Here is a 26,823-nt window from a genome sequence, read left to right as displayed (position 1 = left end):
ATGTCTCTGGAGAGATGGACCCGTAGCTTCTGTCAGATTCCCAAACGTGTTGGTGACCCTGAAAACGGTTAAAAATATTTCTCTAATCCAATTTTTTCCCCCAAAGGACGAAGCAGACCGCAAGGAATAAAGGGAATTGCCAAGGTCACACAGGCAATGGTAGAGGTAGGATTATAAATCACACCACGCTTCCAAATGTGACTCAAGGAAATAGGGACAGTGACACTTCAATATTCTGAAATGTATCATGTGCCTTCATATCTTGGTTTCTAAATACCATTCTCCACCTAAAGGAGCCAGACTCCGTGGCGAGATGGCTCATTCGAGGCAGAGACAGGGAAAGTATAAAATGCCCTTGAAAGATCCTGTGCCTTAAAGCAAGGAAATTTCTTGGCTAGGTCAAGGAAGATATGTCAAAAGAAAGATCGCTCCAAGGTGCTCCCGCCTTACCAAATCTGAGACAATTTGGGTATCAAGAATAAATAATAGGCCGGGCTTAGTGGCTCACGCCTGTAATCCCAGCACTTTGGGAGGCCGAGGTGGGCGGATCACCTGAGGTCAGGAGTTCAAGACTAGCCTGGCCAACATGGTGAAACCCCATCTCTACTAAAAATGCAAAAATAGCCAGGCGTGGTAGTGGGCGCCTATAATACCAGCTACTCGGGAGGCTGAGGCAGGGAGAATTGTTTGAACCCGGGAAGTAGAGGTTGCGGTGAGCCAAGATCGTGCCACTGCCCTCCAGCCTGGGTGACAGAGCGAGACTCTGTCTCAATAAATGAATAAATAAATAATGACAGAAATTGATTCTAACACATTGAATTTTGTAAAAGAATCGTAGACCATACTTACTTTTAAACTTTTAAATAGAAAAATAAAGGGGGGAGAAGTGAAATGACGGTGGAATGCCAACTAATATATGTTAGAAGAAATGACAATTAGCAAATCGTTTGGCAGCCATTACAGTAATAATGGATTCAGACAAGAATTATGAATAGATGTTTAAATCATTGAGTAAAATTTGCCTGGGGAACAAGATATTTGCACAGCCTTTGGATTTCTTATTCATGATAAAGGGTTAACAGAGGTACCTCTACAGTGGAGAAATCTGGCAGACATTACCCTAACCAAATGATCAAAGTTAATGTCACCAATTATGTGATAAAATGACATGATGAGCCTCCTGACGTGAGCCACTGAGGTTACAATATCTCTTATGTAGTATTCCTGTCAAAAATGCATATTATGATCTAGAAACAATCAGAAAGATGCAAACTAAGAAACATTCTACCCAACAACTGACCTGTATCCTTAAAAAACATCAGTGTCATGAAAGTCAAAGAAAGACTGAGGAACCATTCTAGATTTAAGGGATTTAGAAAGGCATGGCACTAAAGGCAACATGTGATCTTGGAAGAACATGCTATAAAGGAATGTATCAGAACAACTACTGAAATTTGAATATGGATTACATATTAGATAGGATACTCTTTCAGTGTTAAAATTCTTGAATTTTATAATTGTACTGTGATTATAAGAGAGAGTATCCCTTGTTAAGAGATACACACTAAACTAGTTAGGTATGAAATTTTTGGCCAGGCGTGGTGGCTCACACCTGTAATCCCAACACTTTGGCAGGCCGAGATGGGCATATCACTTGAGGTCAGGAGTTCAAGATCAGCCTGGCCAACATGGCAAAACCCTGTCTCTACTAAAAATACAAAAATTACCCGAGTGTGGTGGCACTCGCTTGTAATCCTAGCTATTCTGGAGGCTGAGGTGGGAGAATCGCTTGAACCTGGGAGGCGGAGGTTGCAGTGAGCTGAGATCATACCACTGCGCTCCAGTCTGGATGACAGAGTGAGACTGTAACAAAAAAAAAGCAAAAAATTCTGATATATGCAACTTACTCTCAAGTAGTTTAGCACAGATAGATAAGGCAAATGTGGCAAAATGTTAAATTGATAAAATAGGTAAAAGGGTATATGGTAGATTGTTGTACCATTCTTGCAACTTTTCTGTAGTTTTAATTTTTTAATGAAAATTAATATATTGTGTATTTATTTTATTTTAAAATTTATATATATATTTATTTTATTTTATTTATTTATTTTTTTAGTGCAAGATGGCTTTTGGGCCTTCCACTGCTCACTGTGCTTCTGCTTTTCACTCTCCCCAAGCAATACCTTACTCTACCATGAGGTATGTTGTTTGCAAACATGAGGGGAGAAATGGGAGAAAGCTGTAAGACTGATCAGATTTCTGGATTGATAGGTGTGGTATATGAGTGGTCCTCTAACTAGGTGAGAGGTATTCTAATTAGGCTAGGAACCTACATATGTATACCAGTTCAAAAATAATAACCATGTGCATTTTGCCACTTAGATGATTTCTTTTTTTTTGAGGTGGAGTCTTGCTATGTCAGCAGGCTGGAGTGCAGTGGCATGATCTCAGCTCACTGCAAGCTCTGCCTCCCAGGTTCAAGCAATTCCCCTGCCTCAGCCTCCCAAGTAGCTGGGATTACAGGCACGCATCACCACACCCAGCTAATTTTTTGTATTTTACTAGAGACGGGGTTACACTATGTTGGCCAAGATGGTCTCGATCTCCTGACCTTGTGATCTCAAAGTGCTGGGATTACAGGCGTGAGCCACCGCGCCGAGTCAGATGATTGTATTTTAATTGTTCTGGGGGTGGGTTCCTTTGGGAATCTGATGAAAAGTCACTTACCCAAGAACCAGAAAATACTCATGGAGGCCTGCTCAGTGAACAGCCTCATCCTTTAAAGTATACCTGTTGAACGGAAATGGATCATTTGAGTATTTAAATTAGATAACCAGGCCAAACACCTCCTTGCACAGTCTGGGAATAAGAATTGATTTGGGGCTGGAAAGAAGAAAAAGGAAAGACAGAGAGTACCAAAAGGTTTTGGAAAGCCAGAGTTCAGTGTGAGCATACTGGGTGTCTACAAGTTAGAGAACAGGAGACCAGAAAGAGGGAAGAGACAGAAGGGGCTGTGCCAAAAATCAGCCTTACTCATGTGGAAATGTAGTGGGTGTGCTACTCAGCGTTACTGGTAGGCTGTAAATGAAACCCTGAAGAAACACATATATGTGGACTAATTTAGAATACTGCAATCTTGGATTCTGTGATTCAACTCTGTTTCCTTAATCCAAAAGACCTACTCATCCCTGTCCTATTTCAACCCTGTATGTCTCTTATGTACTTTTGTTTCCAATTAAATGATAGCTGTATATATTTTAGCAATTATTAATATTATTCAACTCCTGCTTTCCTTTTCCTCTCCCTCTTTCTCCTCCTCTTTCTCTTTCCCTACACACACACACACACACACACACACAGACACACACACACACACAATCCGCAGGAAAAAAGAATAAAAGATAAGAGGGAGAAGGAGAAGAAAGAGAGCTTCATCTTACAATCCCCATCTTTCTTTTCCATCTCTGGTTTTGGTATCAGTGAGGTAAAGCATTCTAGTCACCAAATTCCTTTTTGATTGAGCTTTCAGATGCAGCATTCCCAGCTGATGCTGTGAGTCTATGATATTTAGCATTGAGTTGGTTAAAAAATGTTAACATAACACTTCAAAAGGTAAAAAAGGTGTATACCGAGAAAGAAGTAAGACAGTGAGAGACTAAGAATTAATTATATAACATACTTAGAATAAAGTGGATTATAAATAAAAATGTGAAATGAGGAGAGGAGTTAGCAAAGAGGTAATGAAAAAGTGATCTGAAATGTGAGGAAAGAAGACTTCATGGCTCACAATGCTGTATATTATTTTGCTGAAGCAGACAGCCTGTGAACTTGAAAAAAGATAGGTACCATTTGTCTCCTTGATCGTGAACAATATCTGCATTTTTACTGTTTTATCATTTCAGGACTGAAGGAAAGTCAATATAATAATAGGCTTAGCTGGGTGCGGTGGCTCATGCCTGTAATCCCAGCACTTTGGGAGGCCTAGGGGGGTGGATCACAAGGTCAGGAGATCGAGACCATCCTGGCTAACATGGTGTAACCCCATCTCTACTAAAAATACAAAAACAAAATTAGCCGGGTGTGGTGGCAGGCGCCTGTAGTCCCAGCTGCTGGGGAGGCTGAGGTGGGAGAATAGCGTGAACCCAGGAGGTGGAGCTTGCAGTGAGCTGAGATTGCACCACTTCACTCCAGCCTGGGCAACAGAGTGAGACTCCATCTAAAAAAAAAAAAAAAAAAAAAAATTGGCTTAGGCCTGGATTTCGATTTAGTTCAAATAAAAAACTGATGAAATCTTTATTAGACAACTTTGCTTAGAAAAAATAGATTACAAAGCTAGAATGAATACTTTGCCTCTTATATTAACAAATACAGAAAGTACACAAGAAAATCCAAATCACTGACCTGTGCTCATTCCAAGGGCTTCTTATTAGTGTAAAGTACAGCTATTCATGAAACAAACATCAATCAGTCACATAAAGAACATGTGGATGCCACTATATGTAAGGTACTATTATGGAAATAAACTAGAGGACTGAAGTTTAGAAAACTTTCTTTAGTATTTTTATTTTTAAAATAGCTTTATTGAGGTATACTTAATATATAATGAGATGTACATATTTAATGTATACAATTTGATGAGCTTGAACATATGCATACACGCGTATCAAAGTAATAAATATATCTGTCACCTCCAAAAGCTCTCCCCTGCTCCCATGTGTGTGCCAGGGGCGGGGGGCTGGGCGGGGGTTGGTAAGAATACTTGAGATCTACTTTCTTAAATTTTTTAGTGTACAATACAATATTATTAACTATAGGCACTATGTTGTTCAGATCTCTAGAACTTGTTCATCTTGAATTACTGAAGTTTTACACCCATTGAACAACTTGCTATTTCTCCCTACTCCCCAGCCCCAGGCAACACCATTCTATTCTGTTTCTATTAGTTTGACTATTTTAGATAGCTCATATGAGTGGGATCATGCAGTATTTATCCTTCCGTGACTGGCTTATTTTACTTAGCATAATGTCTTTCAGGTCCATCCATGTTGTTGCATATGGCAGGATTCCCTTCTTTTTTAAGGCTGAATAATATTCTGTTGTATGTGCGTGTGTGTGTGTGTGTGTGTGTGTGTGTGTATTTCTTTCCATTCCTCTATTGATAGACATTTAGGTTGTTTCTTTATCTTGGTTATTGTGAATAATGCTGTAATGAACATGGGAGTGCAGATATCTCTTCAAGATCCTGATTTCAACTCCTTTGGATAAATACCCAGAAGTGGGATTGATGGATCATATGGTAGTTCTATTTTTAATTTTTTGAGGAACCTCCATACTGATTTCCATAATGCTGTACTGATTTACATTCCTACTAACAGTATACAAGAGTTCTGATTTCTCTATATCCTTGCCAACACTCATTATCTTTTTTTTTTTTATAATAGCCACACTAACAGGTGTGAGATGCTATCTCATTTTGGTTTTGATTTGCATTTCCCTGGTGATTAGTGATGTTCAGCACTTTTTCATATACCTAGTGGCCAATTGTGTATCTTTTTTTGAAGAAATACCCATTCAAGTCCTTTGCTCATTTTAAAATCAGGTTATTTGTTGTTTTTTTTTTTCAACTGAGTTTTAGGAGTTCCTTATATATTTTGGACATTAAGCTCTTATCACATATATGGCTTGCAATTCTTTTTCTCTAATTCCATAGTTGCTTTTTCACTCTGTTGATTGTTTCCTTTGCTGTGCAGAAGCTTTTTAGTTTAATGCAGTCCCACTTGTCTATTTTTGCTTTTGTTGCCTGTACTTTTGATGCCATATTCAAGAAATCGTTGCCAAGACCAATATCAAGATTTTCCCCTACATTTTTTCCTAGGAGTTTTATAATTTAAAGTCTTATATTCATTTAAGTCTTTAATCCATTTTGAGTTGATTTTCTATATAGTATAAGGGTCTAGTTTCATTCTTTTGCATGTGAATATCCAGTTTTCACAGCACTATTCATTGAAGAGACTATCCTTTCCTCATTTTGTATGGTTGGCACTCTTATTGCAGGTCAGTTGACTATATATGTGGAGGTTTATTTCTGGTCTTTCTATTTCGTTTCATTGGTCTGTATTTCTGTCTTTATGCCAGTACTATACTGTTTTAATTACTGTAGCTTTGTAATATATTTTGAAATTAGGAAGTATGAGGCCCCCAGCTTTTTTCTTCTTGCTCAAGATTGGTTTGGCTATTCAGAGTCTTTTATGGTTACATATAAATACGCATTTTTTCCAACCACACATGGAGGATTCTCTAGGATAGATCATGTGTTAGGTAACAAAATGAGTCTTAAAAATTTTAGGATGACTGAAATCATACCAAGTATCTTTTCTGACCACAAAGGAATGCAACTAGAAATCAGCAGAAGAAAAATTTTAAAATTCACAAATACGTGGAAATTAAATAACACACTTCTGAACAACCAATGGGTCAAAGAAGAAATCAAAAGGGAAACCAGAGGCAGGTGTGGTGCATGCCTGTAATCCTGGCTACTTGGGAGGCCAAGGAGGAAAGATTGCTTGAGCTTAGGAATTCAAGTTCAGTCTGGGCAACATAGTGAGACCTCATCTCAAAAAAGGCAGGTGGGAAGGGGAGTAAAAAATATCCTGAGACAAATGAAAATGAAAATACAACATGTCAAAACTTATGGAATGCAGCAAAAGCAGGACTAAGAGGGAGGTCTTTAGCTAATCATGCCCTAGTTTGGCTTTAGCTGTGATGGATCTTCTCTCGATGAAGAATGTATGACTCTCTAATTTTTAAAAATAATTTCAAATGTATGTATCTTCTCCCAGATGACAGCTTTTCTTAGGACCATAAGTTTGAAAGGGATCTTAAAGAGTATCATATGAGTCCATCTTCCTATCTGAAACATAAATTTCTAAATATTTGATGGGTGACATTAAGCCTTGGTTTACTGCTTCATGCAGGAACCCAATCTATTGTCAGACAGTTGGCGTCAATGGAAAGCACTTCCTTATTATTGGTTTCATATTTGCTTCTAACTTCTGCCTATAGATTTTAGTTCTTTTCTCTAGAGCAAGACATTACACACACACATGCGCGCGCGCGCACACACACACACACACACACACATATTCTCATATTCTTTCTTTAGTTTTCCAGGCAAAACAATCCCAACTTCGCTGTCTAGCTGACTATTTTTACCCTTATCTTTGTGCTTCTCCAGATAATAGTTTGTCAATGTCTCTCTTAAAATACTGTTCAAAAAACAGAACATAGTAGCCCAGGTGTAGTCTAAGCAGTACAGAATACTGGCCATTGACCAGTCACTCCTTTGATCTGGACTCCATGTTCATATTAATTCAGCCAAAAATTGGGCTAGCTGTCGTTTTAGCAGCCACATCCCACAGTTAAGACCAAGGCTAACTAAAACCCTTGGGTCTTTAAAAATAACAATTATTATTGTATTACATCACTCTTATAATTTTCTTAGGCAATCGATTTTTTAAAAATATAAATGGAAATTCTGGTAGATAAAATGTCATCTTGTTGATTTTGCTCCTTGTTCCAGATAAAATAATCATTTTGATTATTTGCTTGCCACCTATCATATTAGCTAATTGTTAGTTTTCTAAGCTATCCACAGATTCCACCAACATGTTTTCTATATCTTTATTGGAGTCTTCTTTGTATTATCACTCCTAGTACGAGTGTATTGCTCATAGTAGGTTCAAGACTGTGGACTGGTAAACTGGTAAATAGGGCAAAGCCTGGGCCACAGTCCTAGACGTGGTCACTAAACATCTTCCAGTTTAACTTCCATAATTTATTGGTCCACCTTCATTTGATTTTTTTTTCTTTTTGTTGTTGTTGTTTTTACCTTTATTTTTTTGAGACAAGGTCTTGCTATGTTGTTCAGGCTGGTCTCAAACTCTTGGGCTCAAGTAGTTCACCTGTCTTAGCCTCCTGAGTAGTTGGGACTACAGGCATGAGCCAGTGTGCCTGATTAGGTTTTTCATATAACTGAGTTATAGGAAGATTCTATATTCATGCTTCTGGGAAAAGATTTTAAACAGGGGTCAGGTGTGGTGGCTCATGCCTGTAATCCCAGGACCTTGGGAGGCGGAGGCAGGTAGTTCACTTGAGGTCAGGAGTTCGAGACCAGCCTGACCAACATGGTGAAACCCTGTCTCTACTAAAAATACAAAAATTAGGTGGGTGTCGTTGTATGCACCTGTTGTCCCAGCTACTCTGGAGGCTGAGGCAGGAGGATCACCTGAGCCTGGGAGGCAGAAGTTGGAGTGAGCTGAGATCGCACCACTGTAATCCAGTCTGGGCGACCGAGCAAGACCCTGTCTAAAAAAAAAAAAAGATTTTAAAGAGGCACCTTGACATTCTAATACCAATATTTCAATGTGTAAGCTACTTAACTCTCAGTTACTTTCCTTTTAGTTCATTCCTGTCTATTATTGGAGTATTTTACTAATCTTCCCACCTCTACTAGGTCATGAACTTCTTTTAAGGTAAGGATCATATCTTAGTAATTTTTGAAATTCCAAAACTTTTTAGCAGAATTCAGCAAGTACTGTTTATTTTGACATTTATTGCATTCATGTGCTAGCCACCGTGGTAGACACATACAAACATAAGTCAGACACAGTCCTTGCCCTTGAGAATTTTATGGTTTAGAGAGGGAGTTGTAAAATCCAACTGCTTAAGTGTGAACTTTGGCTCTACTACTTACTAGCTGGTGACCTTGGGGAAATTACTTAACCTCTCTCTGCTTGAATTACTGTTAAATAGTGCTAAATAATAGTGCCTACCTCAGAAGATTGTTGTGAAGAGGGTAGACACACAAACAATTTTAATGTAATGTGGTGAGAGCTAAGATGAGAGATTTGGACGGGGAGCTCAAAGGAGAGGCACTCAGCTCAATTTAAGGGTCTTCAGGGGAGGCTTCCAAAAGATGAAAGCTAAAAAGAATTATAAAGGCCTAGTAAGAGCCAGATGAAAAAAGATTGGATGAGCATTTGAAGAGGAAGAAACAGAATGAGCAATGGTCCCAAAGGTAGGAAGTGACATGATATGCTCAGGTAACTGTCATCAGTTGTGAACATCTAGACTCAGTGATGACAGTGTCCATAGATAAAACTGGAAGACAGCTAGGACCAGGTCGTGTGAGGCCTTCTCTGTCCCTTCAGCCAGATGGCTGCTCCTAAACCCCTCTATAGAGAAATTCTGAAGTTGCAACTGGGTAGGAAACTGCTGAAGTGATAAATTCCAATTGTGCCCATGATAAGATGTGAGGAATGGAAGGGAGAGAGATGTTGAAGATTGCTCCCAGGTTGTTGACTGGAGTGAACAGATGCAATCAGTTACTGAGAGTTTACCACATGCCATTCACTCTGCTGGGCACTGACCATACAAAGGTAGATGAAATATGGTCCCAGCCCTCAGGGAGCATATAATCTATTTCATTTAGACATTTAGCCCTTATTCCTCTGATTATTAGAGCCTAATATATATAAGGATGTAATAAAAGACTGTTAAATAACTTGCAGAGATCAATATATATTATGTCTGTATGCTGGAGCCAAATGAGTTGTGGTAGGAGTCAAATGTTTTGCATTGCCATTTATGGGCTCTGGATACATAATTCTGGGGCTCAGAGGAGAAATCTAGGGTGAAAATATAGAGATTGGTAGTACTGATAGTTGAAGTCAAGGATGTGAGTGGTATCATTCAATGGGAGTATCAAGAGTGAAGGAGTCTGGGCTCGGTGGCACACACCTGTAGTTCCAGCTACTCGGGAGGCTAAGGTGGGAGGATCACTTGAGATGAGGAGTTCAAGACAGCAACGCTCTATAATCATGCTACTGCACTCCAGCCTGGGTGATGTAGTGAGACCTCACCTCTTAAAGAAAATTTAAAAAGAAAGAGACGGCAAAATCCTACAGTATTTATTCAGCACCACAGGAGTGGGCAAATAAAGAGAAGCATCCCCTCCCCACCAAAGTGTAGAGACCAGAGAAACAAGGAGAATGGATAAATAGGGAAAAATACCTTAAAATCTAGGGAAAAGAGACCTTAAATGAGAATTTCAAAGTGGAAGGAGTACTTTCAGTCTCTGAAAAGATGTCAAGCAAGATGAAGATTGAAAGGAATTCACTGGATTTAGTGACAAAGAGATAATTGATGATCTTTGCAGAGGCTTTCAGAGTCCTGGGGGCGGAAGCCAAGCTAGAGTGGGAAGTGATGAAGAAAAATGAGTGTAGATCGTTCTTTCAAAAAATTTGTCTGTGAAGGAATGAAGATAGAAGAGGATGTAGAGTCAAGAGAAGTTTGGTGGTGAGTGTATGTGTGAGTGTGTGTGTGTGAGTGTGAGTGTATGAAAATGTGTGTGTGTGTGCGTTTTAACTGGTAGAGTTAAGCATTTCTGGAAAGAGCCAGAAAAGAGAAAGGTTGAAATAAAGGTGATTAGAGATAACCTATAGAGGGCAAGAGAATACAACAGAAGAGACTTTTTAGTCAGGAGGGAGACCCCTCTTTTACTCTGATATGGATGGGAGAAGGAAGCAAGGGTAGCTTTGCCTGCTGGTAAGTGGGTAGTGCACAGTGCCGGAAGTTTAACCTTGGCATCTATTTCCTCTGTGAGGTAGGAAGCAGATATCTGCAGGCAGTGTGAGGATGGAGGAATAGGAGGCTTTAGATGAGGGTAGAGGGAAGGTGGGTCTGGAGCGACCTAAGCATGGTGGTTCGTGCCTGTAGTCCTAGCTGCTCAAGAAGCTGAGGCAGGAGGATCACTTGAGTCCAGGAGTTCGAGGCTATAGTAAGCTAGGATTATGCCACTATACTACAGCCTGGATAATAGAGTGAGACCCTGTATCTAAAAGAAAAAAAAAGAGTCTGGAGCTTAAATTAGATGAGAGTGAGGGGACATGAAAGATCTTGAGAAGGGATCTACTATGCTGGCATATTTGAATTAGATATTGTTCTAGATAGTAATAAGACCCAAGAAATATCCTCGAGAAAGGGTGATTAAAGTGAGATAAAGCGGTCTGCCTCTTTCTCTACAATATTCCTAGTATCTAATACAATACCTGGTACATAGCAAGTCCTCAATATGTATTTGTTCAAAAACTGAATAAAAATTCATTATTTTCTGCTTTCCAGTGTATTACTCCAATTTCACTCTTTTACATATTCATAACTGTAGTAAATGCTCTAAAAGAAAATAACTTCCTAGGAGTCCTGATCTAGTCTGGGGTTGGGGGGTCAATAAGTTTTCCTCAGGAAACAAAATTTAAGGGAACATGGGAAGAATCAGCAGGAGAGAGTGAGGAGATGAGATGTGGAGGGAGCCTTACCAGGGACAAAATGTCTGAGTATCTTGAGATGAGAAAAAGCTGCAAGTGTTCCAGCTGGGTAGTGATGGGGGAGGAGAGAAATGGGGCTGAAGGGGAGGGGGACCATATTATGTGAGGTCCAGTATGGGCTCATTCATGATGCATGTTGTGACCCATGAGACTTGCAATGGGAAAAATTGACTTATAATTGTTGTTAGCTTATAAGCATTACTAGGAATTAATATTATGGAGATGTAATTCTACACAGTGAGATTTGAAAGCTGAAAGACTATATTTATGTAAAATATCTCCTCCAGTACACTGCTACTTCCCTTCTACATAGCCTTATTCCTTTGGATTAAACAAAGCAAGTGTGGCAGTCTTCCAGAAGCCACTACTAAAATGTACTTAGTTCACCTGGAGAAAAAGCCTCTCCTTCCTCTCTGCTATTCTGATTTTTTTCCATTAGCTTCATGATTGGTGTCTTACTTTGTTCTGGCTGCTATAACACAGTACCTTAGACTGAGTAATTTATAAGTAATAGAAATTTATTTCTCACAGCTGTGGAGGCTAGGTTCAAGGTCCAGGAGTCAGCAGATTCAGTGTCTGGTGAGGGGCTCGCTGTCTGCCTCATAGATATGCCTCTTGCTGCATCCTCATGGGATGGAAGACGGGGAGGGGTCTCTCTACAGCTTCTTTAATAAGGGCACTAATCTCATTCATGAGAGCGCCACCCTCACCACCTCATCACCTTCCAAAAGTCCCATCTCTTAATATCATCACCTTGGGAGTTAGGTTTCAACACATGAATTTTGAGAGGACACATACATTCAGACCATAGCAACTGGGTTAATTAGGTATTTGCATAGGGGAGAGATAAGCTTCAATGAATGGAATACGAAGAAAGCAAAGAACAGAGCAGTAACTTTTGGGGGATGATAGGGATGGGAGGCTCAGATAGGTAAGTATTGTGAAGGAGATTTTAAATCTTGGGTTGTCTTAGTAAAGCTCAGGTCCCAGGGGATACTTGTTTCACAATTTTGTCCTGTATGTAAACTCTAAACCCCCAATTATTTTTGCCAAGATAAAGAATTAGCTGCATGCCTCAAGATCAATCTTGGAGGACCTGTTTTGAATTGGTATGTGGATTTCCATGTGTGTACTGTGTATACGTGTGGATGTGTATGTATATCTGGATGTATATCTGTTGCCTGGGGCAGGAGACTTCTGTGGAAATTAAAAGCAGAGGCTCAGACTGCTGATATAAGTGTCCACAAGGATAACGATCAGGACAGAACAGAAGCCAGAGTTTAGAAATAGAAAACTGGTGGGGATTGGATGACCTTGAGCATTTATTCTCCCACTGCACCACACCCTCCATCCCCTAGGGCTGGTGAATTACAATCCAGAAATGCCATCTCTTCTGACTGCTTCTCCTTGAGGGATGGAGGATAGTGTGAGTCTAAAGGTAGGGTCCTGACCTGAAGAGTTGCTCGGTGGCATGATATCCAGCCTAAGCAATTTATTATAATAGTCTGGTGCTTGGTGCTTGGATCTCTCCACCCTAGTGCTTGTCCCTTCCCCTCTCCTTGAGCTCACTGGATGTTGACACAGACTGTTTTTTCCCATTACGAATGCTCAGACAGAATAGCTGATACCATCAGAGAAATATATACTCACAAGCCAAAGTAATGAGACATCTCAGGAGTACAGTTACTTCAAATAAAGCAACAACTTGGATTATAGATGCCACCAGAAGCAAATATTTTAGATCAGATGGTTAACAAAATTAACAAATATAAAACGAGCATAATAAACAATGTTTATTAATCTAATTTTGTTTTACTAATAACAGGATTTACTTTGAAAATCGTATATGAAAATAGTGCTATAGTGTATAAAAATAGTGTGGGATTTGTTCTAAAATAAATATACAAAACTTTGGATAAGTAGAACATTCAGAAACCAGACCCATGTATATATGTTTGTTCTTTCTTTCCTTCCATTTCTTTCCTTTCTTCTTTTCTTTTCTTTTCTTTTCTTTTTTGAGATAGAGTCTCACTCTGTTATCCAGGCTGGAGTGCAGTGGCATGATCTTGGCTTACTGCAACCTCCTCCTCCCAGGTTCAAGTGATCCTCCCGCCTCAGCTTCCCAAGTAGCTAGCACTACAGGTGTGTGCCACCATGCCCAGCTAATTTTTGTATTTTTAGTAGAGATGGGGTTTCACCATGTTGGCCAGGCTGGTCTCAAACTCCTGATCTCAGGTGATCTACCAGCCTTGGCTTCCCAAAGTGCTGGGATTACAGACATGAGCCACCTAGAAGCGGTGTGGCAGATCAGTGGGGAAAGGAGGGACTATTCAATAAATGGACTTGTAAAAAATGGCTAGGCCAGGTGCAGTGGCTCACACCTGCAACCCCAGCGGTTTGGGAGGCTAAGATGGGTGGATCACTTGAGCCTAGGAGTTCCAGACCAGCCTGGGCAACATAGTGAAACCCCACCTCTACAAAAAAATTAGCTGGACATGGTGGCATATGGCCTGTGGTCCCAGCTACTCGGAAGGCTGAGGTGGGAGGATTGCTTGAGCTTGAGAAGTCAAGGCTGCAGTGAGCTGCAATTGCACCACTGCTCTCCAGCCTGAGCAACAAAGCAAGATCCAGTCTCAAAAAAAAAAAAAAATCTGTATGGAAAAAATGACATTGATCCCTACCTCATACCATATATAAAAATAAACACATAAATTAAGTACTTAAATGTTAAAAGTAAAATTTTATAAATTTTATTAGAAAATATATGTCTTTCTGATTTTGGGCTAGGGAAGAATATATTAAGGACACAAAAAACCCTCCAACCATAAGAGAAAATATTAATGAATCTGATTATATTAAAATTAATAACTTCTGAAAATCAAATATGAGATCCATAAATGTGAGACTCAAGGAAGGGAAGGTAGATAAATGAACTGAGGAGAAGCTCACAGGTGGTTGTATGATTGTTAATATTCTAATTCTTATATTGGGTGGTTGGCTTACAAGTATTCATATTTTTATTCATAATAAGCAAATATATAAATAAGTACAAAAGTATATATAAATAAAAACAAAAGGGTGCTAAGCTTGTACCAGTGAAAAACAGTGTGTCACGAATCAAAGATAATCTGTGCACTTGAGAAGAAAAACATCAACTATCCCAACCATATTTTGTTTTTACTATTAGTTATCATTAATCTATACAATAATCCTATTTTCGATTACTACTATAATCCCCTTTTTACAGATGAATCAAAGCTCAGTGAATTAATGTAACTTGCTCAAGTCCATGAAGCTAGCATATGATAGAATCAAGAATTTGAAGTCACATCTGTTTGACTCTAGGGCCTAGGTCTCAACAATTAGGTGTAGACCCCTAGTCACTTAAGACCATTTTGTTCATGAAGGTACCCACTAAGAGCAATTGTTGCTGAGGATAACAATCTCTAAATATGTGAGGTAAAAGTTGACCTAACATTTGAATGTTTTGCCACACAAAGTGTGCCTTAGCAACTTGAGGAATTTACATGTGTGTCATAATGGAAAAGCTGTGTTAAAATGAAGTCACACATATACCATTGAGTAATAAGAATCTGAATGCAAGAGAGCTCAAGTAAGAAATGTCATGCACTGTTGGATCAAGAGTGATTCACTCCTGGAGTCTGCACAATGTTCCTCTTCCATATGCCCACGCAGGAATGTAAGGATATAAAGAGAACGTTCACAAACTTTTCTAGCGGTTGTGAATTTGCTACACACCTAATGAATTCTGCTTTGTGACCTCACTAAAGCACCTTTGTTTCTTAGTTCTTTAAAGAACATCAAATGTAAGTCCCATGCCCCCTCTACTGGTCAGCCTCATTTTGTCATAAATGTTTTTCTAAATAAGCATCCATCCATCCCTGTGAACAAAGATGCTTATTTCTAGTGCCCTGAGTCTTTCTGGAGAGGAGAGTTGGCAGTGGGAAAGAGAGAAGAGTATATATATTTTTGTGTGTGTGAAGAAGATAAAATGTCACCAGGAATCTGGCTTGTGGGCAGATGCCATATAACCGAACTTATACCATAACTTTGGAGGAATAAGATTGGAGGTGTGGAGATCAGTTTTAGAGGCAGCATCTGTAGCCTTTGCTTTATACCCAAAAGTAAAAATTAAAAATAATCTGTTAATTTTCTTCAATTCATCATCCAATTAAATTTATTAGGTACTCTCACAGAGGTCTGTCTTATTGTGTATATCTCTATCCACTTCCCCTAAAAGTGGTGCTCTCCTCTCCTTCCTGTGTTTACATGTCAGATCTATTCATCAGAGTAAAATGAGGACTTTTGAGGGCAGAAATCACATTTAATTTTCTGTCAGGTTCAGCCCCCAACTCCCAAATAGTGCATACCACATGGTAAATAACAATTATGCTACTTAGCTACCCCTCTCAAATTGCCACGTAAGAACAGAAAACATCCCCATTCAGTAGCCCAAGGAAATCCAAATCAAAAGGATAAAAGAAGATGCTGACCACGCACCAGAAGACTAAATACAGTAATTTTATTGTTGTGCCCATAATCACTATTTGACCAGAAACATTTCAGGATATGTTGATTCTAAGATGTTGGAGTTCAATGATCAGGTTCAGAAAACATCTATTAAAATGACTTCCCTTTTCCTCCACCTCTGAACCTCCAAATCCCTAAACACTGAAGAGGGCTAAACAGTATGGTTCTTTTATTCTTTTTAACTCACATAATACTTGACCACAAAACCCTGACAGTAATATAGAAGCAACTTTGAGCATCAGGAAGTGAGACATGAGGCAGCCAGCTTATATGGGCAAGGAGCCAGGAGCCTTGAGTTCTGCTCTTGGATCCACCATGTTGTAGCTAGCCAACCAGGGGAGAGTCACTTCATTTTAGTTTGTGTCTCAGTTTCTGATATGGTCAGGCTTTGTGTCCCCACCCAAAACTTATCTTGAATTATAATCTCCATCATCCCCATGTGTCAAGGGAGAGAACAAGTGGAGATAATTGAATGATGGGGGCAGTTTCCCCCTTGCTGTTCTTGTGATAGTGAGTGAGTTCTCATGAGATCTGATGGTTTTTGTTTGTTTGTTTGTTTGTTTTGTTTTGTTTTGTTTTATGAGATGGAGTCTCGCTCTGTCACCCCGGGCTGGAGTGCAGTGGTACGATCTTGGCTCACTGCAACCTCCATCTCCCAGGTTAAAGTGATTCTCCTGTGTCAGCCTCCCAAGTAGCTGGGACTACATTTCACTATGTTGATCATGCTGGTCTGGAACTCCTGACCTCAGATGATCTGCCCACCTCGGCCTCCCAAAGTGCGGGGATTAGAGCATGAGCCACTGCACCTGACTGAGATCTGATGGTTTTATAAGGGGCTCTTCCCCCTTCGCTTGGTATAAATTAGTTTCGGGCAGTTCTTAATAGCAGTATGAAATGGACTAATACAGTTTCCTTATTTGTAAAGTAGTAATAATCATATCTGCTTTATATACTAACTTCACTGGGTAAGTAGGTAGGTGTGTAACTCTGAATGCTCTCTGGAGCGGTGAGGTGTGGGGCTGGGATGTCAACCCACTTTCCCTTTTCCATTATACATTCATATTCTGAAGACTTCAGACTGTCCTCAGACTGGGACAGGTGAAAACTGCCCGGGCTTAGAAGGCCCTGCATATCACAAACCAGCCACAAGCCCCCAATCCACATACACATTGTTGAAGAGCACATGACCCCTCTCTCAGTTTGGCATTCAGCACTGACACAGCATGGCCATAAGCCTAAATGTCTACTCTTACCACTAACATTGATTAGGCCCCAGGAAACATTCTCCACATCTCTTGCCTTATGTCCTCAAAACAGCAGGTGGCTGCATCTGAATGCCATAAAGGCTTGCAGGTTGGACCTGGTGTGGTGGCTCATGCCTGTAATCCCAGCACTTTGGAAGGCTGAGGCAGTCAGATCACCTGAGGTCAGGAGTTCAAGACCTGCCTGGCCAACATGGTGAAACCCCATCTCTACCAAAAACACAAAAATTAGCCTGGCATGGCAGCATGTGCCTGTAATCCTAGCTACTCGGGAGGCTGAGGCAGGAGAATTGCTTGAACCCAAGAGGCAGAGGCTGCAGTGAGCCGAGATCGTGCCACTGTACTCCAGCCTGGATGGCAGAGCGACATTCTGTCTCAAAATAAATAAATAAATAAATAAATGAAAATAAAGACTTGCAGTCTGTGGTATCCCCATTTTAAAATTATGAATTTTAATTTATATTTTGCCTTTTAATTTTAATAGATGCTTTTGAATATTTTAGAAAAGATAACTTTTGAGAATATGTGAAAAACAATTTTACATTAAAATTTTTATATTTAGATTATACTTTTGATAAAAATATAAAATTTTATACAGCTTGAATATACTTATATTTTAATTTTAATCTTTTTTGTAACTACTGTTGATAAAACACAAATTATTTGAAAATCTTGATTATTACAGCTTAACTGGGCCAGGCATGGTGGCTCGCACCTGTAATCCCAGCTCTTTGGGAGGCCGAGGTGGGAGGATTGCTTGAGGCCAGGAGTTCAAGACCAGCCTGGGCAACATAGCAAGACCCTACAAAAAAATTTACAAATTAGCTGGGTGTGGTGGCACGAACCTGTGGTCTTAGCTACTCGGGAGGCTGAGGTGAGAGGATTACTTGAGCCCAGGAGTTCAAGGCTATAGTGAGCTGTGATTATACCACTGCACTCCAGCATGGGTGACAAAGTAAGACCCTACCTCTTAAAAAAAAAAAAAAAAAACCCAAACAACTAGTGATTTTGCTAAAATAAAAACAAACAAACAAAAATAGATACTTCATAAGTAGATAGAATGCAGATTTTTTTTTTTAAAGGCAAACCACTTTTAAGAGTATGAATTCTACCTCAGAGCAATAGAAATCTATTATATAAATGATTTCTCAATCTGGGTTTCTTAAATGGGGTTACAAGAGGTATGTCATGATTTGGGAGGGGAAGGGATTTCTCAAAGCCCTTGTTAAGCATACTGCATGTTCTGGAATATCAATTGCCCTTTTAAACTTCTGTTTCTTTAAGAAAAACAGAGTAGGTTGTGGACTTGAACGAATATTTAAGATAAACACAGGACTTTGGAAAAATTTTGCATTTCCCAATAATTTTGCTTTGGGTCACTTTCCCAGGGCTTTGAGTGCACACCGGGGTGTGTGTGTGTGTGTGTGTGTTGTGTAGCTTTCATTCTTCTCTGTCAGTACTTCAGTGGAAAAGTTTAGGAAGCACTGGAAGAAATAATAAACAACTTACTAGGACAAGAAGAGTTCAGATTAGTGTGCCTAGGAAAGGATTGAAAGAAGACAGTTCCTAATGGCCGGGTGCAGTGGCTCACACCTGAATACCAGCACTTTGGGAGGTTGAGGTGGGCTTGATTCCAAGAGTTTGAAACCAGCCTGTGCAACATAGCAAAACCTCATCTCTACAAAAAAATACAAAAATTAGCAGAGTGTGGTGATGCATGCCTGTAGTCCCAGCTACTTGAGAGACTGAGAGAGGAGGATCTCTTGAGCCCAGAAGGTTGAGGTTGAGGCTGCCGTGAGGTGTGATCACACCACTCACTGCACTCCAGCCTGAGCAACAGAGCAAGACCCTGACTCAAAAAAAAGAGGATTACCTTCATTTGAAAAGGCATTACACCATGTTGCCAGCTTAATTGATTATTTTTGTGTATGCTACTAATGAGACCAAATCAATCATTCTGTCCCTGCGTGGACTGGTTAATTGAGCTCTTTTTCTTTGCTAAGATGTCCCAACCTTGGCCAGCCTTGCTGGTGTGTAACTGCTTCGTCATTAGCAAGAGTGCAGGAGAGAATGTGGAAGGCACGGCACAATCTAACAGTGCTTTGGAAAAACAACTAAACAGATGTTTCCACTAACAGTGGATAAGAAGCACTTCCTTCCTACAGATCTGTGCTCAGTTCTCTGCATACAGATCTGAGTTCTCAGTTCCACTAAGGTATACTGTGAAAAAGGAATGAGTTTCATCTCCTTTTCTGTCCCTCTTTGTTCTATTTTCTTCTGCAACATGGCTGAGAGGTAATACTAGAGAGAAGAGTCAGAGTGCTGAGGCAGGAAAAAAGAAACAAGTATGAGGGGTTAGTGTCCTGATGCTGGTCCTGGTTAGGGCACTAAGTAGCTATGGACCTTAGATTAAGTCTGCTGAACTTTTCTAGGCCTCCTTTTCTTCATTTGTAAAATCAGAGTTTTGGTTTAGATGATCTCTTAGGTTCCTCCTAAATCCAATATTCTGGATTATTTTGAACATTTTCCTGCAAAGTTTTCCTTTACTTTTGTAACCCCCTGATATGCAAACTTAATGACATTCAAAAATGGTTTACTGAGATGGCTCTCAGGAAACTTCTTAGGGTCAACAAGTTCCAAGCTTCTCAAAATAGAAGGATTATACCTTCTAAATAGGATTATATCAGAGTCCTGATTTTGAATTAGAAATATTGATATAATGAATGATGTGTACTGAAAAGATAATTTCCTAGTTCTCTCCCCTGAATAGGCCTAGAAATAGAGATCAAACTGGAGGCAACAAGCACTCCTAGCTCCCAGACAGAGATCTCTATTTACTAGTTTTCTCTAAAAGTAATCAAGACATATAGTGGATACTGTGGTTTGCCACCCAGATTCTCCATTCAGAACTGAGGCCTGGGATGCTGGAACAGTGGTGACTGTTGGTTGTCCCTGAATCACTCTCTGGGCATTTTCTTAAACCAAGGTTTCTTAGTCTCAGCACTATTGACATTTTGGACTGGATAATTCTTTGCTGTTGGGGACTGTTCTGTGCATTAGAAGATGTTTAGTAGAGCCGGGCGCGGTGGCTCACGCCTGTAATCCCAGCACTTTGGGAGGCCGAGGCGGGCGGATCACAAGGTCAGGAGATCGAGACCACGGTGAAACCCCGTTTCTACTAAAAATACAAAAAATTAGCCGGGCGCGGTGGCGGGCGCCTGTAGTCCCAGCTACTCAGGAGGCTGAGGCAGGAGAATGGCGTGAACCCGGGAGGCGGAGCTTGCAGTGAGCCGAGATTGCGCCACTGCACTCCAGCCTGGGCGACAGAGCGAGACTCTGTCTCAAAGAAAAAAAAAAAAAAAAGAAAAAAAAAGAAGATGTTTAGTAGAATCCCTGGCTTCTACCCGCTAGATACCAGTAGCACCCTACCCATGGCTGTGACAACCAAAAATGTCTCCAGGCATTGCCAAATGTCTCTGGGGGACAAATTGCCTTGACTGAGAACCACTGCCCTAACATGAAGAGAGTCACCTCACCCAAGGTTATAACATCCTGCCCAGAGGCAGCCCATATCTAATGACTGGTTAATGTGGATTATAAAGGTCAGGCTCTCTTGCCTGAAGGGAGGACATCTTACAGGGCTAGACCATCTCCAGTGTTCTCTGTGGATTTGGCTGTGACTCTACTGTGGTTCCACTGCTCTCTCTGCCCAGTCCTACTTTTGCCCCTCCCCCATAGGTGTTAATTCTAAGTGCAGTCCCTTAATTGCTTGTAAATATTCAACTCAGAGTCAATTTCCTGGAAGAACCCAACTTGAGACAGGTCTTCTTAGAGAAATGGCTGATTCCAGGTTTTAAACAGAAGATATGCCAGATAAACTTGGAACATCTTGTGATACCAGAAAGCAAGGAAGCAAGCTATGAAAAATTACTAGGATCATGTCAAAAGGACAGGAGTTAATTTACATACTCTCTCCTTGGCCACAGGTGTTAAAAGACGAACATCTATAATGATTGATGCTTAAATTCATGACATAGAGATTTTTAAGAAGTCATTGGTCACTTTGAAGAATGCAAGGAACTACCTCTTAATTTTAAAAACTGGTAAATAAAATAAGCATTTTTTCCTGTCTTTCCTATATTGCCTATATCAGATAACCAAACAACTGATGAAAGGGAAGACTCAAGTTAATAAAAAAGAAAGGATAGAAGTAGAATATCACCATTTTGCAGTCTTCAAAGAGGTAATGACCTCTTTCAAAGAAGCAGTGATCATCAGTGACTAACAACAGCAGAAAAAGAAACAATTGGATATCATGGACCTCCTGCTAGACACTACCACAGTGCAGTGGTCTTGTGGGGAGTGTTGGGAGCAGTTCACAAGACTGCTCTTACTTCTGGCATCAACTGCAAGTTTGGGGATTCTCAAAACCACACAATTTTGATAATTTGCTAGAAGGACTTGAAGTCACTAAAAGTTGTTATCCTAATGGTTATGGTTTATCACAACTAAAGGATACAGATTAAAGGTAGTCCAGGAAAAAAATCATGTAAGGCAAAGTCTAGAAAAGTTCCATATATGGATGTTCCAGTTATCTTCTCCCTGTGGAGTTGTATGCACCATTACTTTCCCAATATCAGTGTATGACCATATGCACAGATTATTGCCAAGCACCTGAGCCTTCCTGTCCAGATATTTATTTGGTTGGCTGCCCACATGACTTCTCCATCTCCAGCCCCTCCAGAGCTGATTGCTGAGTATGTGTGACCCAAACCTTCCACTCTGTATCACATCATTACACTATCCAGTTTAACCAAGGCCTGCACACAAACAAAACCACTCCTATCATGAAACTCCAAGGGTTTAGAAATTACACCCCCAAATAGAGGGCAAAGGCCAGACCCCTTTTTGGACAAGATTATAGTCTTTTCTACACATCTTGCAAAACAAACAAACAAAAAAGATTGAGCCTGAATCTGATTAAGCCTTTAGATTCAACTAACAATTTACAGGAAACACAGGGATAAAGAACCTTTTAAGTGATACCATAGCAAATTCAGGCCAATTGACCTGATATCTTTAACAAAAAGTTGCAAGAGGAAAAAGGGGATGGAAGAGAAACCTATAAATTAAAGTAGAATTAAAATACATATTGCTCAGTTGCAATGTATTGTACCATATTTGGATCCTGATTTAAATAATGAAGTTGAAAGTACTCAGAATTAGGGTAATGTGAACTCTGATTGAATATTTTATGATGTTAAGGCATTAATTTTTGCATTAGATAATTGTTATGATCATGTTTAAAGATCACAAAAAGAATCTTTATCTTTTAGAGATTCATACTGAAATATTTACAGATGAAATGACATAATGTGTGGGATTTGCTTCAAAATAACCTGGGGATGAGTTGGTAGTAGGTGGGGTTTTGGATGGAATGAGACTGGCCATGTGCTGTAAGAAAACAAAAAAAATTGGGTTGTATGTTAGTTCACATGTTCATGCTTTCCATTTTGAAAAATGTAACATGTATATGTGATAGAGCCTGTGGGACTCAGGAGGCCTTCACTGAGCCTTGCTTTTCTGCTAAGGTACTTGTGTACAATAGACTGTTCTTATTTGTTCACCTCTTCATTTTCTCTGGGCCTTTGAGGGAGCAGATGTTGATTATTTCAGTTGAAAGCTGGAACTAGTATGCATAGTGGTTGAGGCTATACAGTTGTTGCGAAGAGATATAGATGCATACACAAGATAATGGATATGCTTTGTCTATTGATTTTTCTTAATTTTTTTTTTTTTTTTTTATAGAAATGGGGCCAATGTTGCCCAGGCCAGTCTCGAACTCATGGACTCAGGCCATCCGCTTATCTTGGCCTACCCAAAGTGCTGGGATTACCGGTGTGAGCCACTGCACCTGGCCCCATTTATTTTTCAAGAGAAGCATTATAGTTTTACTAAGATGCTAAACTTAATGTAGATAAACATTACCTTGTAATATTCTGGTAAGATCAATATATTTTGAAGTTAAAATTTAAAGCCTCATGTTTGCCATTTAAGGATATATGTTTATTTTTGTATGTTTAAATGCATTTTGTATGCCTAAATAGTGGAATATTAAATTTATTGAGCAAAGGGAACTTTAAGTGATAAAGAGGAGAAAGCCAAGTATTTCAGAAGAACATTGAGCTTTGAGGATACGATCTCAACTTGTTAATACTAACAAGCCTATTCGTCCATTTTCACACTGCTATAAAGAAATGCCTATGAGGCCGGGCATGGTGGCTCACACCTGTAATCCCGGCACTTTGGGAGGCCAAGGCAGGTGGATCACCTGAGCTCAGGAGTTCAAGACCAGCCTGGGCCACGCGGCGAAACCCCATCTCTACAAAAAATACATAAATTAGCCAGGCATGGTAGCATGCGTCTGAAGTCCCAGCTACTCAGGAGGCTGAGCAGGAGAATCACTTGAACCCGGGAGGTGGAGGTTGCAGTGAGCCGAGATTGTGCCACTGTACTCCAGCCTGTGTGACAAAGCTGTCTTGCAAAACAAAACAAAGCAAAACAAAACAAAACAAAAACAAAAGAAAGAAAAAGAAATGGAAATGCCTGAGACTGGGTAATTTATAAAGGAAAGAGGTTTAATTGACTAACAGTTGCACATGGCCGTAGAGTCCTCAGGAAATTCACAATCATGGCGGAAGGTGAAGGGGAAGCAGGCACCTTCTTCACAATGTGGTAGGAGGGAGAGAAGTGCTGCAAAGGGGGAACTTCCAAACACTTATAAAACTATCGGCTCTTGTGAGAACTCTCTCACTAACACAAGAACAGCATGGGGGAACCGCCCCTGTGATCCAGTCACCTCCCAGCAGGTCCCTCCCTCAACACATGAGGATTACAATTGAGATGAGATTTGGGTGGAGACATAGAGCCAAACCATACCACTAGAAATAGCAAAAAGTTATTCTGTGTGCAACTAGCAGAGATTCCAGGTGTCACTAAAATATACTTATTTGGAGCCTGATAACATTTTGTCTGATTTTTAAATCATTCGCTGAAATAATTTTTAAACAAAATCTACTTCTGAAAAGACTACAATTCCTAATATTGTTATGCACTAGTGTGTATTTTCACCATAACAAAGATTGTAACCATTTCCCATGTTTAGGCACTTATGATTTATACTCCCATCTTGTCTCCCTTGACAACTTTTTTTTTTGTCCCCGAGATTGAGTCTCGCCCTGTTGCCCAGGCTGAAGTGCAATGGCGTGATTTCAGCTCACTGCACCTCTGCCTCCCATGTTCAAGAGATTCTCCTGCTTCAGCCTCCTGAGTAGCTGGGATTACAGGCGCCCGCCACCACGCCCAGCTAATTTTTGTATTTTTAGTAGAGACGGGGTTTTGCCTTGTTGGCCAGGCTGGTCTCGAACTCCTGACCTCGTGATCTGCCCGCCTCAGCCTCCCAAAGTGTTGGGATTACAGGCATGAGCCACTGCACCTGGCCAACAACTTTTTAAATTGGCTTTTCTCATATTCTGAATAATAGAACTGTTAAGATATCTTTTACAACCAAACTGTCTTTGAGGTTTCTTTCTTAGACAACACCAAAGATTTATTTTCTCATTTTGTAAAAGGAGGGGTGCTGGAAGTCATTGAAAATACTTGGAATTCTCTGTATTTGTGAGAGCATTTGCCAAGCCCATTGTATGGAAACAGCTGAAAAAACCAACCTCCCTAGGTCAATTATATACAAAAATATACAAAGCATGTTATTAATATTAGGTCAATTATATACAAAGCATGTTATTAATATTAAAATGAACAAGTTTCAGCAATTGCAATCTTTCAGGACGGATAGAGCATACTCAAGGTAATGTGTGAAGATTGGCATAATAACTGTCGGCAAGATTTATTCAACGTTTTCTGTTTTAAAATACCTGTATCAATTGGTTACCAAAAAATACACATTGGGATAAATTTAAAAGTCCTGGAGATCTGTCAAGGCCGTTGTTGTCTATAGGATGTTACTACTTTCAGAGAAATTGTTGATTAAATCCTTTAAAAATACTTGTACATTATGTCTCATTTTTCTTATTGTAGATACTGTTAATTATTATAGTAAATTAACCCAAGCCATTGACCAAGTCTTGTCGTCAATAGGTAGTTTCTTCTTTTCCTTTGCAATTATCTAAACACCCTTGCTATTAATCAATAAATCAATAATGGAGTCTCTGGAAGAAACATCAAAGGGATCATAACATCCCAGCAGTGGCCTCAAATAGGTTCTATTAACTATTGACACTAACTGGAGCAGATTCATGGACACAGGCTTTCCAGTATAAGCTGACAATGTCACCAGAAGCCCCTGGTTGGACTGTGTGACTGAGCATGTCTAGGACCTTTTATTTAGTCTAAAAGCAGATGACTTTGTGATAGTAGGGTTACTTAAACCAAGATCAGGAAACGCGAATTAATGATGCAAGATGGAAAGAAATTAAGATGAAAATTCACTTGGGGCTAACCTATATTCTGTTTGGCAAATGAGAACAACACTCCTTTTCTTTCTTCCTGATCTATCACTAATTCTCGATGTAATAAGCAAACCCTGTACGAAGTGGAACAAAACATTCTTTAAATGGTATCTTATTACAACTGATGTCTCAGAATTCAGAAAAAAATCTAGAAAATGTCTTAGGGTATAGATTATACGTGAATAAATAAAGAGAAACATCTAAGAAAAATGATTTTGAGAAAAAGAGTGACACATTGATTGGCTTCTGTAAAACTGCAGTAACAATGGTTATTATTAAAGTGCCATTTGTTGCTTCACTTTATTTTTTATGACCATGTCATTATTTACATAGGGTCAGTACACCTCTGTCTTGGGATATGGTTAGATAAAGAAAATTTTTCGCAGTTACCATGCAAGAAATGTCACATTTTAAAACAAGTCTGACTTAATTAGGCATGATAAGCTCACTTTAAGAAACAAGGATTGGGCCGGGTGCAGTGGCTCACGCCTGTAATCTCAGCACTTTGGGAGACTGAGGCGGGTGGATCACTTGAGGTCAGGAGTTTGAGACCAACCCCATCTCTACTAAAAATACAAAAATTAGCCGGGCGTGGTGGCACATGCCTGTAATTTCAGCTACTTGGGATTCTGAGGCAGGAGAATGGCTTGAACCCAGGAGGCAGAGGTTGCAGTGAGCCAAAATTGCGCCATTGCACTTCAGCCTGGGCGACAAGAGCAAAACTCCATCCCTCCCCCAACCCCCCCCGCAAAAAAGAAACAAGGACTGTACTTGATATGTGGAAATGATGCCCACAACATCCTCCCAGGAAACTTACCTTGTACCTGCTCTCTGGCTAGTGAAATCTCAGCCTTACAGTTAGTAAAGAACGCCACTTGCTGACACAGCAGGAACATTGACAGACTTGGGGACCTCAGAGAAGGAAGGGCGTCCTAGTTAGGTAGTTCCTGAGGAAAAGCATGGTCCAGGCAAACAGGCAAACGGGATGCCTTTTTTCTCCTATACCTACAAATGGCAAACTGATTGAGAACAGCAATTCAAAATCATCTGTGAAACTGATGTGATCAAAATCTGACTAGGGGCTTTATGAAGCCTCTA

The 26,823-nt window shown here is 39.9% G+C and overlaps 1 protein-coding gene across 4 annotated transcripts in view; it reads left to right on the top strand.

The window, feature by feature from the left end:
- LOC105493625 (BTG anti-proliferation factor 4) overlaps positions 1–26,823 on the top strand; it is a 113,195-nt gene that overhangs the window by 556 nt on the left and 85,816 nt on the right. For 3 of the 4 annotated variants that reach the window (XM_071075964.1, XM_071075961.1, XM_011761433.2), the window contains exon 2: positions 2,117–2,199. The gene's annotated coding sequence lies outside the window, so the exon portion shown is untranslated. Of the gene's footprint in view, positions 1–106; positions 166–2,116; positions 2,200–26,823 lie in introns of all 4 variants that reach the window. The other variant, XM_071075962.1, reaches the window with a different exon arrangement.

This window comes from Macaca nemestrina, chromosome 12 (assembly GCF_043159975.1).
Source record: "Macaca nemestrina isolate mMacNem1 chromosome 12, mMacNem.hap1, whole genome shotgun sequence".
In the NCBI taxonomy this organism is placed as follows: Eukaryota; Metazoa; Chordata; class Mammalia; order Primates; family Cercopithecidae; genus Macaca; species Macaca nemestrina.
Note: the sequence above shows the minus strand (reverse complement) of the source record. Positions and strands in the feature narration are given on the sequence as shown.